The sequence below is a fragment of the Sturnira hondurensis genome, unplaced genomic scaffold (genome assembly GCF_014824575.4).
Source record: "Sturnira hondurensis isolate 20B ecotype Veracruz unplaced genomic scaffold, ASM1482457v3 Scaffold0020787, whole genome shotgun sequence".
NCBI lineage: Eukaryota > Metazoa > Chordata > Mammalia > Chiroptera > Phyllostomidae > Sturnira > Sturnira hondurensis.
The window spans coordinates 1,856,230-1,871,058 of NW_028093418.1; the positions used below are offsets into that span (position 1 = coordinate 1,856,230).

Here is a 14,829-nt window from a genome sequence, read left to right on the forward strand (position 1 = left end):
AGAAATCAAAAGATAACACTGAAGCCCGAGATGATGTATTGCACATCAAAAGTTCCAATCCACAAATAGCCCACTTGGTGAACTGCTAAGGGAAAAGCTGATTCTGATTACTGTCCAGTGTTTTCAGGTTGTCAAAAGAAATATATTTAACTGGTGTTCTCAGAGTCAGGATTCATTGTTTACAAATGCACGGAATAATTATTGAGTCTTACCTTTCTGCTGAGAGAGGATTCTTCCCAAGGAGATTCAAATATAGAGTCTGGAGGAGACCACACCCTCCTTTCACTGTTTCCTACGGTTTCTGTTTACTCTCAAGCAGAGCTGATTAACAACTACAATTATACATTAATTTAGGGGATCTAATCAAAAGGAGCCAGTCATCCATTTCCCTCTCTCTCTAGAAAGCTCATTGTCTTAGTGCTCAATAAATGTTTAATGAATAGATTTGATAGAGTTAACTGTGCAAAAAAAGTGAATGGGCCTTCTTTAAAGAGCTACTGGCTGGAATAATGATTTTGTCGGAAGCGCAAAAACAATCTGGGCATTTTATTTCTCTGCCTAAAGGTGATTCAAAAGTATGTATTTCAGAGAAGGGATGCTTGACGCTCAGGTTCCGTACAGCAGCTCCTGCTTTTTGTGTCAATGGCCTGATACAAGTAATACCTACTTTCTTTAACCGGCTGGAGACAGTTTTGGTTTCTAGGAAAAACAGGCTGAAATTTAGAACCATGTGTCTTCCGCAGTTTCACCAAACGGGTTAACCCACATCAAACCCAAGGGGGCGGCTCTGCAAGGAAAAGGTGTAAGAGGATAACCAAGTATTTTTTTTATGAAAGGTATTGCTCAAGGTCAATTTTTAAGAATAATTTTTCCAAGATCACTTATTCCACTGACTCATTAGGTATTTTGATGTTCGTATTTCTCATTGGTTTAGTAATAGTATTTGTCTTCATTTCACAGAAATTATTCATCTCATACTTTGGTGAGACAACTGGAACAATTTCTGTTTTTTTGAAAGAAAATAAATATTCTGAGTAATTTGTTAAATTCACTTAATTTATTTTAATGCTGGTCACCCATTAATTCTTCACTTCAAATTGATGGGAAAAAGAGCTGGCTGCATTCCTGCAAATTTTACATTTCCTTTAATAACATGTGTTTGCTTAAAGCATTACCAGGGATTTAAAAATCCTAATTCTAAATTTAGATTGAGATATTTAAATCATAGAAAAATGCTTCAATTATTTTGACACCTGAAGAGAAATACAAATGTGGAAGATTTTATTCTGTAGACGTTCTAATAGTGCAAATATTTCTTAACCAGTTTTAACAATGTGCCTTACTTAGCAAAACAAAAACAAAAACAAATACAAAAAAACATATGCAAAAACTGAACACAGAAAAAGAAAACATCTGTACCAAAAAGTTCTCTGATTTTGAATCTGATTTTAAATGTGTGACTTTAATAAAATCAACTGTATATCCCTATACCTGTGTACGAGAATTAAAATTGAGGCTGGAAATGTTACTTACACTTTTGAAAACGTTTATATTAGAAATACCCCTTTGATGAAATACCTTTTATGCTCAATCTGTCTGAATTCTGATCAGCCGAGCTAACCACAACCATCGGCCGCACATTACAGATTTACCAGCAAAGATACAAATGCGAAAGTCACTCTAGACAATGGATCTCACTGGACGTCATCTTAGTGTGTGGACTTTTTTCCACTGCAGGAGCTCACATATGTTATAGAGACAGGCCGCGGTTGACACTGCCACTGTATATAGTAAAATATCTTTAAGACAGAGGGCAAAAAAAAAAAGATTATTTAAAGAACATGTTGGTCCTGAAGCATTAGCTATGCCTGAAACTACATATGCTACTCCATGAATGAATGAGGTTTCCTGCCTGTCCCTATGTATAAAGACCTATTGTTTGCATGCATTAATTACGGGGATAAAAGACTCAAGATTAACTTTCCCTGTTGCTTTTTGTACTCTACATTGTTTTTTTTTTGGGGGGGGGGAACAAGCCTAAAACAACAGACTAGAGAAAGTGAATGGATAATTATTAGTCTTGACAAATGCCAATCCTGCTGGATTACAATGGACACATTTCCAAGGGAGACGAAGACCCACCTCCAGCCTATTAAAACAAATTAGAAAATGTTTTTGAAGAACAGAAAATTAGTTTTAAAAAATATCAGAAGCTGTCTAATCCATAGCTCCTTCCATAAACAATGTATTGGGATTTCTAAAAAAATAAATAATAATAATACAGAAATGCACCTCCTCCAAAGAAAAATCTCTACCCCCACCTTCCAAAAATCTGTTGATTCTTAGTAACACAGTGGAACCAGATGAAAACGCAATCTATAATAATTAACCTAATTGACAGGGCTCTAGAGCTAATCCATTTCCACCAGTCATTTATTCACAGTAGGTATTCCTAAGGACTTGTTGAATTGCGGGCTAAGCGCCCATTCTAAGGAGAGTTCACAGCCTTCGGAGTGGGGATAGCAGGCTGCTCCGCCCGGCAGTTCACTTCTGCATTCAGGATGAGCACCCTATTGGGATGCGGGAGCCAACATCCGGACAGTGAAGGGCTTGAGGGTGGTGTGAGGCTCGGCTGAGAGCCGTGTCCTGCAGGGAGTGTGTTGCCCTGACCGCACTGACGGCAAAAACCCTAAACCGCCGGAGTCCCTCGGTCGACAGCGGTGCGGTGGCGGCGGCATCCGGCAGCGCCAGGAGCCGGGCCGGCCGCGACCCCACCGTCCGCGCCTCTGCCGCTTGGGACCCGAATTTTCGCCCTCCCGAGACTTCTGTTGGCTTCTCCGCGTAGCCCCCGAGGGCCGGGGCCAAGATGCCGCCACCGCGGGCGGCGGAAAGCGCGGGGCAAGCCCCGCGTCCGCTCTCACGATTCGGGGCACGCGCATGTTCGGGACAGTGGAAGATCCTAGTACCACCTTCCCCCTACCCTATCCCCAGCTCCCGCCTGGTACCACTGCGCTCTCGCAAGCCGCCCTCCAGTCCGGCAAGGCGGGGCAGCTGTGGGGCTCTGTACCGGGCAGCGTCTGGGGAGCGCGCGAGTGCCCCGCCCGGGCCCGAGGCGTCGGGACAGCAGCGGCGGGCTCGGCGGCGCGGGGACTACTTTCCGCGTCCTCTCGAGCCCCGCCCCTTGTCCTCGCGCGGAGGAACGCTCCGCGCTGCGCCGGTGGCGGCAGGATACAGGGGTTTCTGCGCGACTTATAAGAGGTCCTTGTGCGGCGCCATTTTAAGCCTCTCGGTCTGTAGCAGTCGCGTTAGATCGGCTGCGAGAGCTGAGAGCGAGGGGAGGCGGAGACGGAGGAACATCCGAGAAGCAGCTCCAGTCCCCGCCGAGCCGCCAACGCAGGCCGAAGACGATCGGACTCCCGCGGCGGGAGGAGCCTGTTCCCCTGAGGTGCTTGGGTGCTCCTTTCCTTACCCTTTTGGAGCTGCTCCCGCTCCCTCTTCGGAGCCAAACTTCGTCGCGGGCGCGCGGTCCCGGCGGTGACTGAGAGCCCGGCCCGGCGCAGCCCGGAGGCCCGGAGTAGGGAGCGGGCTGGGGGCTCCGGGGAGGGGCCGCGCCCCGGGGCGGAGGGCGGTGGCCGGGCCCCGGTTCCGGTCGCGCTGCCCCTCGGGGGCCCTGTGGGCACTGCTCGCGGCGTGGGGGCACCGCGCGCGCGAGGGCGCGTCCAGGAGCTCGGATGGCCAGCGCGGGGGGCGGGGGTGAGGGGACTGTGGTTTCCGTCCGGGGCTCCGGCCGCGGCCGAGTTTGGGGGAGGGACCCTGCGCCTCGGGATGCGCGGGGGCCAGGGTGGGGGGCGGGGTGGGGCGGAGGACTCCGCCTTCCCATCGGGGAGTTGGGGTACGGACGCCGGGCCTGGGACGCCACCCTAGGTCCTATCTGCCGTGGGGAGAGGGCCGGTGGACTTTCTCTCCAGATTTCCCATTTCGTTCTTAAGGACGAATTGTTAGAGCGTTCTTTAGAGAATTGTATTTTTTTAATGCCCTGGCTATGTGAGTTTGGCACAGGCGCTTCTTTAAATCGAAGCAACTTTAAACCTTAGAGGAACCAAACTATTCGTGCAGACGGTGCGATGCGTCAGTAGGGTTTGCACGTATAAAATTCCGGTCTCGGCACCTACGTTTGCTTGTGCCGTGCAGGTGAGCGAAGGCGGCGGGCAGCGCCCTGGGGTACTCAGGGTCGACGGCGGTGGCGTGAGACCCCCCGGGAAGAGAAAACACGGGCTCGGGCGGCTGGCGTCCTCTTTCTGGTCGAGTGAACCGCGGGGTTCAGGCTCTGACGGCTTCGAGAATCTGGTCGTGGAAATTGTTTTTTCACGTCGCCTTATGGCAGCCAAAGTTGGTGTGTAGAACGTGTTTGCTTTCAAACGGAGTGAGTTCTTGCCCTCGCTACGCAATTGGCCGAGGGGAATCGTGGCATTGCAACTTCTCTCGGTGTTTTGTCTGGGCAGAGGACTTTGAACAGGCGCTTGGGAAGTTCAGTTCGCACAGCCCGCTTCTGAAGCCGCTCGACTTGAAAGCTTTGGCAGTGGGGTAGAGCTGTTTGCTCGGTTTTCTGTTCCCTTCGGGAGGGCGCATTGTCTCGTTCTCCGTATCTTCCAGACATCTGTGGTCTCCCCTCCCCCCTGAGTTGGGGCGCGGTGAGTGGAGAGGGACCGGCCTGCTGGTATGCAGGGGTCAGCGAAAGGAAATCCAGGAGTGGTTTTAGTGAAATGGGAGCTTTGTATGGTGAATGGTGGAGGCTTAGACTAGACAGCGACTTGAAGAGAGCGCTCCTTTGATGAAGGCTAGGCTAGTGTTCCTCGGATCGCTAAGTTACTGAGTTTTCTGTCTGGAAGTTAGGAAGCTGTTTCAGTGCTGTCACTTGGTGAACGTTCAGTATCTTCAGGTGTCTTCATGCTCAGTCATCAATCTCCTAGGAACTATTAGGCATAGTTTGAAGTGCTGTTCGCATCATGCTACTGTTTAGTATCTGCGGAAGTTAGTGACAAACACGCTTTGGAGGGGTTTTTTTTTTAAGTTTGAGCTAAGGCTGCTGCTATTTACTTTTACATTTAAAACCAACAAATCTGGATTTTAACAAAAGTACCTAAAGTTTTATTTGATATTTTTTCACAAAATTTGGTTAATTTTCACCCAATATTCATTACTTTGATTGACGACGTCTCTTTGCTTTGAAGGCTGCATACAAGGACAAAGCCCTAAAGTGACTGCAAAAGTAACTTGGAAACTTGCAGAAGACTATTCTGTAGGATTAAAGGAGTGTTGAGACTGTTTAAGTCTGAAGTCCTTCAGGGGGAAGTAAAGCACACTGGGAAGTTTAGGAGCGCTGTGATTTGGAGTCCTTGTGGAGTCTCAGGCCTGAGATTCTCGCAGAGTCCAGAACAGTCACTTTAAATAGCTTTCAGGAGAAACCAAGTTTTAAAAAGCAAGGTGACTAATAAAAAAACGTGTCTTTTAACATTGTTCATGTGTCAAGCATTGAAAAGCTTATTTCTTATGAACTGATTTTCTGATTACTTCCTTTACCAAGATTATGATGTAGAAAAATGCATATTCTGATATTAAAACTTAAGTGTGAATTGAACTTTCCTATTGTTAATTAGTGATGACTGGAATAAAATTGTTCACATAAGTGAAGTTCAAAGGTATTTTGGGATTTGGTATTTTAGGAGAAAACCATATGCAGGTATTTGTTTTTCGTTGTTGGGAGGGGTGGAAAGAGGAGTGTGAGTATTGTTGAAACTAGGACCATGAACCATTCAAAAGTTTGAACGTTGTTCTCTTATAAGTTGTAAGTAGCAGTGAAAATAAAACTCCAGAAATGGACTATTTAGTATATTCAGCCAGTTGAAACTTTGGTGTTATTGAAAAGAATACATCTGTCTAGTCATAATATGAATTTGTTTCTCTTTCATCATTTACTAATTGCTCATAATAATTGTAGATGAGTAGGAGGAAAATTTTAAGTTTGTGCTGTGAGCTTGGTTGGAACCATGGTCGACTGCTAACTTGGCAGAAAGGACGAATGCTTTCAGAGCACGGAGAACTTCTAATAAAGAGTATTGGTGACACTCTGGTGGTGCTACATGTTGTCTAGGGTTTTTTTGTATTCTTTTTGCTGGGAATACAATAGTTTTGTTGAAACAGCTTGACTGAAAACATTTTTATACCATAAAAGTAAATAGTAAACACAGGCTAGGAGCTAGAGCATGTAGCTGTTGCCTGTTACCCTCAGTGAGAGGCTCGTGATTTGCAGAATCCGTTCTCATTCTTTAAAAGACTATTTATTGTTCATGCAATACTGTTCTAATTATGAGTGTGATAGGTAACTAGGCTAGTGGGCTAAAAATAAATATATACTTAATTTCCACAAAAGGAAAATAGGTGATTTGTGTTGATTGAAAGTGAGTAGGCATTAACTTATGTAGTTTTTCTTCAGTTAAACTCAGGAGAAAGTTCTTTATTTCCTTTGTTAACCTAAGAATGCTGCTTTTGTGTTTCCTGTGAGACTGAGCTGGACTACTTAGTTTGAATCTTACTTAGATCCAGCTGTCGAGGCCTGGCCCTGACGTCTGTGCAGTATGTACGGTGTGCTTTCTCGCGGAGGAAAGACTGGCCCTTAAAAGAGGTCAGTCACATTAGGAACCCTTTTTTAGAGTTTATCTACTTTTTTTTGAAATTTTTTAATTGGGGGCATCTTTTCTTTTAAGGGACACTTCCCCTAAGTTTCCCTCAAGCCTGATGGCGGCAGAGAGGAGGGTAGTGTTGTGGCCTGCTTTTGTCGGTGCTGTGTTCCCGTGGAGTGCCCTCCAGTGGGTGTAATGCAGTGCTTGTGCCTTTTCTCCCCTCCCCCCAGTAAGTTTGGACAGAATGTGTTTATGCGTTGTTCTGATGAGAAAGCACCAATGAGAAACCCTTCAAATTCTAGGATAATTCATTCATATCAATACGGCTAAGTAGAAGGTTGGCTTGAGAAAATGGCTTCTCAACCAGTATTTGCAGGGGAAAGGTCAAAGTAAAATTAGGGATTAAATTTTTCTTTGTCACTTTAAATAGGCAATTCTGTTTAAATATACCACAATGACAAACCAGAAAACTCAATAATTCAAAAGTAAAAGATTGTCATGTTTAGTCATATTAATGAATTGTAGAAACTAAAATTCTCAGAAAAAGTTGATAAAGTGAATTATCTGTCTAAAATCAGTTCCACAGTAAGACAAGTGAATACTCATTTATATTACTGAGGAATGTATCTGTGTGTTAGATTCCAGGTAGAAACAGCTAGTTTAATCAGCGTATGAGAACTCAAAGGAGAAAACGCCCTAGTGACTGACAAGCCTCATTTGTAAAGAGTTGTGTGAGCTGTGAAGAATTATACCAATATTTCACCCTTTAAAGTTTTCAATGGAAACCTTCCTCTATGCGCCTAAGCTAAAGCTTTTGGTATTTCAGTAGTAGCATTTTTTAAAAAATCGTTGCAAATCAGATTCCAGTTGGTAACAAGAATTAAACCTATTCTGAATTTAGCTTCTGGTAGTCACATGGTCATTTTATGGGGTATTCTCAGAGTTTAGGTTTTTGGGGGGCTTCGTTATAATGAGTGGTTGAAATGAAATTAGTTGACAGAGCTCTGGCCAGTGTGGCTCAGCTGGTTGGAGTGTTGTCTTATGAACCGAAAGGCTGTGGATTGAGGGTTGGATTCCTTATTAGGGGACAAAACCGATAGATATTTTCTGTCTTGCTCTTTTTTCCCCTACCCGCCAATTTCCCCTTTTCTCTCTAAAAGCAATGGGAAATATCCTCTGGTGAAGATTAAAAAAAAAAGGCAACAGAATAGGGAGAGAAAATGATAGTATTAGTGCTTTATTTTGCTCTTAGAATTTAACATAATGGTCTGGAGACTTTGATAAATGCTCATTGACAAAAATATATTTATATACTTTTTAACAAGAAGGCAAGAGCGCCTCAGTTGTTTGATTAAACGGTTGTTTCAGAAGGGGGTGTGTTTTTCATAAAGGGTCGTAATTCAGTAATACCTGGGTTGATGCAGCATTCACTGGGTCAGAGAGCTTGTTTTAATTTTCCAAGATTTTTATGAGATAAAAGAATAAATTTGAAAGTTCTTTCTAAAATTAGATATGTAAAGCTTTTTGAAAATATTCTACCTATTAGGGGCTTTTGAAATTGGCTACTTCATTAATGTAGCATGCACGATTTTACATTCAAGTTAAGTGACTACACTGCTTCCACAAGCCATGTAGGACTGATCTTATATTACAGTGAGAGAGTCTCCTCAGTGTCCCCAGGGCTAGGCTGGTCTGGGGTGACTGGGACTCTGGCGACCTCGAGTGGGAGAACACTGCTCCCAGCCATTGTGTGGAAAACAGCTCATGTTGTCACATCATCAGATTTTTCCCCCAGAGAGAAGCAGGAAACCCAGATGAATGTGCATCACTTGATCTGCACATGTTGTTGAATGAAATCCATGTTTTAAGGTGCTATTCAGTGCAAATCATACACCTATTGGCAGGATACTGCCAATTAGTAACAACTGCAGTTGTCCCATTTGGAGTACATTTGAACATTGTAATGATGTTCCTAATAAATGACAGGATAATAGCGTTCTGTGGATGTTATAATGTAGGAAATAAGGTTTTTAATATTAGGTTCAAGTTGAAGCATTTGGAAATGCCTTGTATCAATTGACTACAGATTAGGAACTTAAAGGCAAGTTCATATTATTAACTTGTTTGTGAAATCTGGGAAATCCACACCTGTAAGTTTAGGAATTCAGATAATTTGGGTTAAGAAAAAGGAGAAATAATTGTGTTCATTACTTGATTATCTTAAGTATAGTTTTTTTATGGTCTCAAACTTAATATGTGAAGGCACTTAAATACTGGACAGATTCTGGCTGTGTATACACAATCATGCCAGCCTGAAATTTTATTGACGTCTTTAAATCATGTCCTGTTTTTCAGCTAAAGGCTGCATTTCTAAGATAAACTATTATCAGACTAGATCCAAAATTTAAAGGCAAAGTTTAGATAATGAAAAATTGAGTATAAGTTTTGCTTAAATTAATGGCATACTGCTGTTTGGTCAGAATAAATGTATGCAATTAGTTAGATTTTGGTTAAATCTTTTGCTGCGAGAGCAAAGGTTTTCATTTCCAGAGTTTGGAAAGTTAGGTGTTCAGCCTGCAGATGACATGTTTAAACGGCAAACTGTGGACTGGAACCGTGAACATAGGCCAACGCTGGTTTTCGGAAGCATCATCTGAAACTAGCGCCGCAGTCGTTGTGGTGTGGTGTGGTGTGGTGTAGGATGCGAGCAAAACTGGGCAGAGGACTTTTCACAACACTTTCGCCCAGGGCACTCACCCCCTCGCCTGTTACACAGTACCCATCTTTTGCTGCGAGAGCAAAGGTTTTCATTTCCAGAGTTTGGAAAGTTAGGTGTTCAGCCTGCAGATGACATGTTTAAACGGCAAACTGTGGACTGGAACCGCGAACATAGGCCAACGCTGGTTTTCAGAAGCATCATCTGAAACTAGCGCCGCAGTCGTTGTGGTGTGGTGTGGTGTAGGATGCGAGCAAAACTGGGCAGAGGACTTTTCACAACACTTTCGCCCAGGGCACTCACCCCCTCGCCTGTTACACAGTACCCATGTAACTTTGTAGAACCACAGTGACGTTTCTCGTAATATTCTAGAAATTTTCTGCCTCTGATTTCTTTTGAACGTACGGAAAAGACTTTTTCCCCCTGTAATAGTTTGAAAAGTATGAACAGCTGGCTGATGCTAGAGGGGAACTGCCTCAGGACAGCCCCTTTGCTGCCCTGTTTCTGTCTCTTTTATTAATTTCTTCACTAAATAGTTCCATGGTTTTATTTGTGATTTCATAATTAACATGTTGCTGGACTGATACTTCCTTTTAACTGACTTGTAATGGTATATTAAGTAATTAGTTAAAGAATTTGGAGTGGGGGATATATTTTTAACCTGCTTAAGTTCTTTCAGGTTTATTAGTCCTCATGGCAGATAAACCATATTTATAATGAATAAATCTTAAGTGCTGGTAGCTGATACAGCTGGAAAGTCAAAGATGTACAAAAGCTGAAGGTTTAGTTTGGTTAATTTCTTTTAATAGAGTTTTATGATTGCTGAAATAATTGATAGATATGTACATGTAAATGCACTTTAATGTACATTGTCCTTGTAAAAATGTGAGAAGTTGGGTTTACTGCAGAATTTCTTGGGAATGCAATTTGAAGATATTAAATGATTGTAGTAATTCACTGCTCAAAGGGGTGGTGGTTACAAACTGCCTCCCTCCCCCTCTAAGAAGAATTGAGTGGTTTGGGGGTGAGGGTGTAGGGAGTGAGTCCGGCTTTGAAGTTTTCATGCACTAGATGAATGCCACATGTGTAAGGGAGGAACGAGGGTTTCTTGGAAACATTTTTCAGTCCAAATAACTGGAGGTTTCCAAGTGGAGTTTTAGTCCTGTGTAGAAAGTGCTAATGTGGACGCTTGAATTCTTTTTTGAGTTACTGCAAGAATGCAGTAATGTCAAAAATTATTTATACCTAAATAATTTAGATACAAAAGTAATATGTAGGAAACACAGTATGCTGACAAACTCTGTAGATTGATTCATAAATTTAGCTTGTTTTCTGGCATTTTGCTTAATTTTAAAGTTTGTTTAGGTTTTAAGTTCAACTATTTTATCTGGTGGTTGTCCTCTGTAGGTCACTGTTTCTTGTCTTAATTCTGCTGTTATTTTTCCTGGATATTGAATCAGAATGTCAGCCATTCTATTCCCCACATAATGGGAGATACCAGGTCAGAAATTTTAAAGGATTAGAAGTCTGGAATACCAGAAGACCAGGCTTGCTCATGACATAGAGTAACCATAGTTAAGTAGTATTGCTGATAAGTGGAAGCTGGGAAATAGTAAAGTTGGGTCTTTTTTTTATAAGAATACTTATTAATCATGCTTGAGGAATGCCCTGACTATATGCTAAAGGGCCTGCGGTTTTCTCCTATTGGCTGTTACACATCAGATCATATTACATCTCTTCAGAAAGACTTTAACTTTGCTTCTCTAGCTAGTCGCCTTGACTCAGTCAGAAGACAAGCAGTGATTCCTTCGCCTTCTCATTAGTCTGCGTTGAAGGTCCATTTTTTATAAGTGGAGGAAGTTTGTGTTCTGGTCAGAGGCCAGTCCTGACACTTGTGTTTTCAAGGACTTTGTTCTTTAATTACAGCTTGCTCTTCTGGACTCTCCTTACCCTCCAAATCCTGATTTCCATTGCTGGTTGTGGTGTCCTTCTCCCACCTTTTATCATCTGAAATCCATTTGTTGTGCCTTCTAGAAATGCACAGTTGTCGGCAAATCTCTTTTATTCTCGTCTGTTGGGATGTTTTGTTCGCTTGCCTGCTCCAGCTCTAACCTAGCTTCTCCTCTAACAATGCCACTTCCCTTGCAGCTCTCTCAAGTGGTAAATGTTCTCCTGTCTTGCACATCTTTTTCTGCAGAACCAAGAACAGTGTCTTTTTTTGTTTTTCATCGTCACTTCTTGACCATTTTTTTCCAGAATTTTAAGCTTTAACTCTTTGCCATCAAATTATACCACCCACTCCCCCTCTGTAGGTCAGTCATCTAGCAGCTTTCCTGGGTCATTCCCCTCCTTCCTTGAACACTTACTAGCTCCTAACATCACTGTCTTATTTCTCATAATTCTTGGTGATATCAGTGTCCATGTAGAGCAGTGCTACTCAAAATGTCATCTGGCCTGTGAACTGTTTGTTACCAGTACGAATTGCTATAAGGAGTTCGTGCTAGAATTTAAAACAGCTATGGCACTAAGTTCACTGTTTAGTTCATCTGATTATTATTATTTGTAGCAAGACTTTCTTTAATGAAGAAAGCAGTCAGTATGTCAGTTTATAATGTGGCACAAGCTCATTGGGTCATTATAGTTTGGCACTTTGAGTAACATTAATACAGAGGATGTTCCCAATATTCTGGCCTCTTTAATTCCTTGATTTCTTCTCCATTGACCTTACTTTTCACTTTTAATTCAACCATACATTCCTATTGTCATATCCTAGAACACCTTGTCTTTTACCAATAACTGCTCTCTTCCCCAATAGCATTTCAAGTGCCCCCCTCTCTTATTCTTCTAGTAAACACTTCAATTCCAACAGCCCACCATCCCCACTGGAACCTACAGTCTGTCTGTGCATCCACCTGAGTTTTCTAGTGTCCCTCACTCTCACTTCTACCCAGCTGGATTTCATGCTGAATCATAATCACTTTCTTACGTACACTCTCAACAACCTTGTCCCTCCCTGGCTGCGTGCCCAGTGGTCCCTGGGCTGTGAGTATATCCTCCTTTATGATTACACTTCTTCCTTCTTAGACCTTCCAATACTACCTAATGCCACTGCTTTCTATTTCATTAAGCACATCGAATAATTGGAAGAATTCCTGCCTACTCTCATATCTGACTGTGTCCTTCACCTTCTCCCCTGTCACTTGGGACGAAATGTCGTGTTTTAAGATAAGGACATCTAGTTCATTTGTACGCTGGATCCCATTCTCTCCTGCACTCAAGAATATTCTCTCATTCTCTCTTCTCTCACGTCATTGGCTTTTCCTATGAGCATACAAATATAATGCCATTTATCCCATGTTTAAAAAGTCTCTTCTTGCTGTCTGCCCTTTTACCCACCACTCCAGTTTGTTGCTCTTCACAATAAAACACCTTAAGACAATTGCTTATTATGCATTCTTTCCTCTTTCTGTTGAACCCCTATTAATGACCATATTATAAATTTCTAGTTATAAATTTCTAGTTATATTTCAGTTAACCTGTTAGTAGCATTTGACACAGTTGCTTGAAACACTTTTTACTTGGTTTCTAGGCTACCATGTCTGTTAGTGGGTTTTCTTCCTACCTCTGTGTCGTTTTCTTCCTAGTCCTTTTTTGCTGTCATCTCCCTGACCTCTTTGTTAAAATGGCTGAAAGTTCAGATTTTGGACCTCTCCATTTTCATTGTCTGAGTACACTGTAGTCTCCCAGCTTGAATCAGTACTTAATCTACTTGCTGAAGATTTCCAAATTTGAATCCTTGGTCTGAATTTCTCCCCTGAACTATAGATCCTAATACCCAACTATTTTTTTCAAGAGTTTGGGTGTCTAAGAAGCACTTCATATTCAATATATCTAAAACGGAATTCCCCGATTCCCCTAAAGCTGCTTCTCCTAGTCTTTCCTAAGAGACTGTGCACTTCCACTTACTCAAACTTCAGACCTTGCTGTTCTTGATCCATCTTTCTCTTACACCCTATAATCCAAAGCCTGTGTGTAAGTTGTGTCTGCTTTCCCTTTAAAATATGTCTGAAATGTAGTAAGTTCTCACCATAGCAATGTCATCTTAATTTTTTGCCAAGATTACTGCAAAGGCTTTCTGACTGGTCTTTCTGCTCACATGTTCGTTTCCCTTAAAGGTGGCCAGGGCAATCCTTTTAAAACAACGCCATGAAATTTTCTTTTCAGAAACCTCCAGGGGTTCACCATCTCATTTAGTAAAAGCACAAACTCCTGTGTGTTCAGACCACACTTTCTTTATTCCCTATCACTTTTCCCCTCTAACTCTGTCTGTGCTGACCTTTTCTGTTTTTTCTCCAATTGGTCAGTTGTAGTCCTTCACCAACTTCTATCTCCTTTCTTGCTCGTTTTTCCTTAACACGATGGATGTTTTACTTTTTTTCCTCTTAGCCTTCCTAGAATGTAAGCTTAGCAAAGATAGATATTTTTGTCTGTTTCCTTCACTGCTTTCTACCCAATACCCAGATTCATGGTATGTAGTTGATAAAGTAAATAATTGTGTTGAGTTAATGGCTTTTAGATCTTAATCACCTCATTATGGATCGTGCCCAATAACATAAAAATATATTCCAGACCTTGGCAGAGGTGGTTTCTTTTTGTCATTTATGACCCATGTCACATATGAGTCCCACACTGAGGTCTTCCCTGTTTACCCATATCACTTGATCATATTACTATTTTACTTGGTTTGTGGCACTTAGTCATACTTTGAAGCATCATTTGTTTACTTGCTTCTGCTGCTCTCCTCTCAAGGACTTGTATTTCTGGTACCCAGAACAGTGTAAGTTACGGATGCTCAATAAAGGTTTGTTGAGCAGGTATAATTCTAGAATTGGACAGCCTTTGTTTTCCTCCAGCTAATGTACCATTTATTTCTCTGTTCTCATTACAGCTTGAAAAGGATAACCTATGGACAGGGTCGCTCTGCTTTCTTCTTCGTCCCCTTTCAGTTTTTTTCATTGCCAAAAAACAGCTTTTAAAAATGCAGATGAGATTTTGTGGTTCACCTGATTGGATCTTCTCATGGATTCCCAGTGGCATATAGAGTAACAAGTGCATTCCTTACGAAAGGCTAGAGAGCCCTACATTATCTGGCCATTTTCAACCTCGTCTTACTTGCCCTCACCCTTTTCCACTCTGTCTCAAATTTTAGTTGTTAAAAGATGATCTGGTCTTTCATGACTCCCAGTTTGTGCATCTGTTATCTCTTGTTTCTGGAATGTTCCTGCTCTACTCATCACATGCTGGCTCTTTCGCAGCCTTCTTCAGATCTCAGTGTGAGGATTACTAACCTCTAGAAGCCTGTGGCCACTCTGAGACCTTGCACTTGTGTCAGTCCACTCCCTTCTATTTGTAATTTAGTTGTACACTCACTGC

The 14,829-nt window shown here is 42.3% G+C and overlaps 1 protein-coding gene across 2 annotated transcripts in view; it reads left to right on the forward strand.

Annotated features, from left to right (window-relative positions):
- The first annotated feature begins 3,246 nt into the window (after nt 1–3,246).
- Nucleotides 3,247–14,829, forward strand: part of CTNNB1 (catenin beta 1) — a 37,214-nt gene continuing 25,631 nt past the window's right edge. For both annotated transcript variants that reach the window (XM_037030648.1, XM_037030649.1), the window contains exon 1: nt 3,247–3,445. The gene's annotated coding sequence lies outside the window, so the exon portion shown is untranslated. The remainder of the gene's footprint in view (nt 3,446–14,829) is intronic.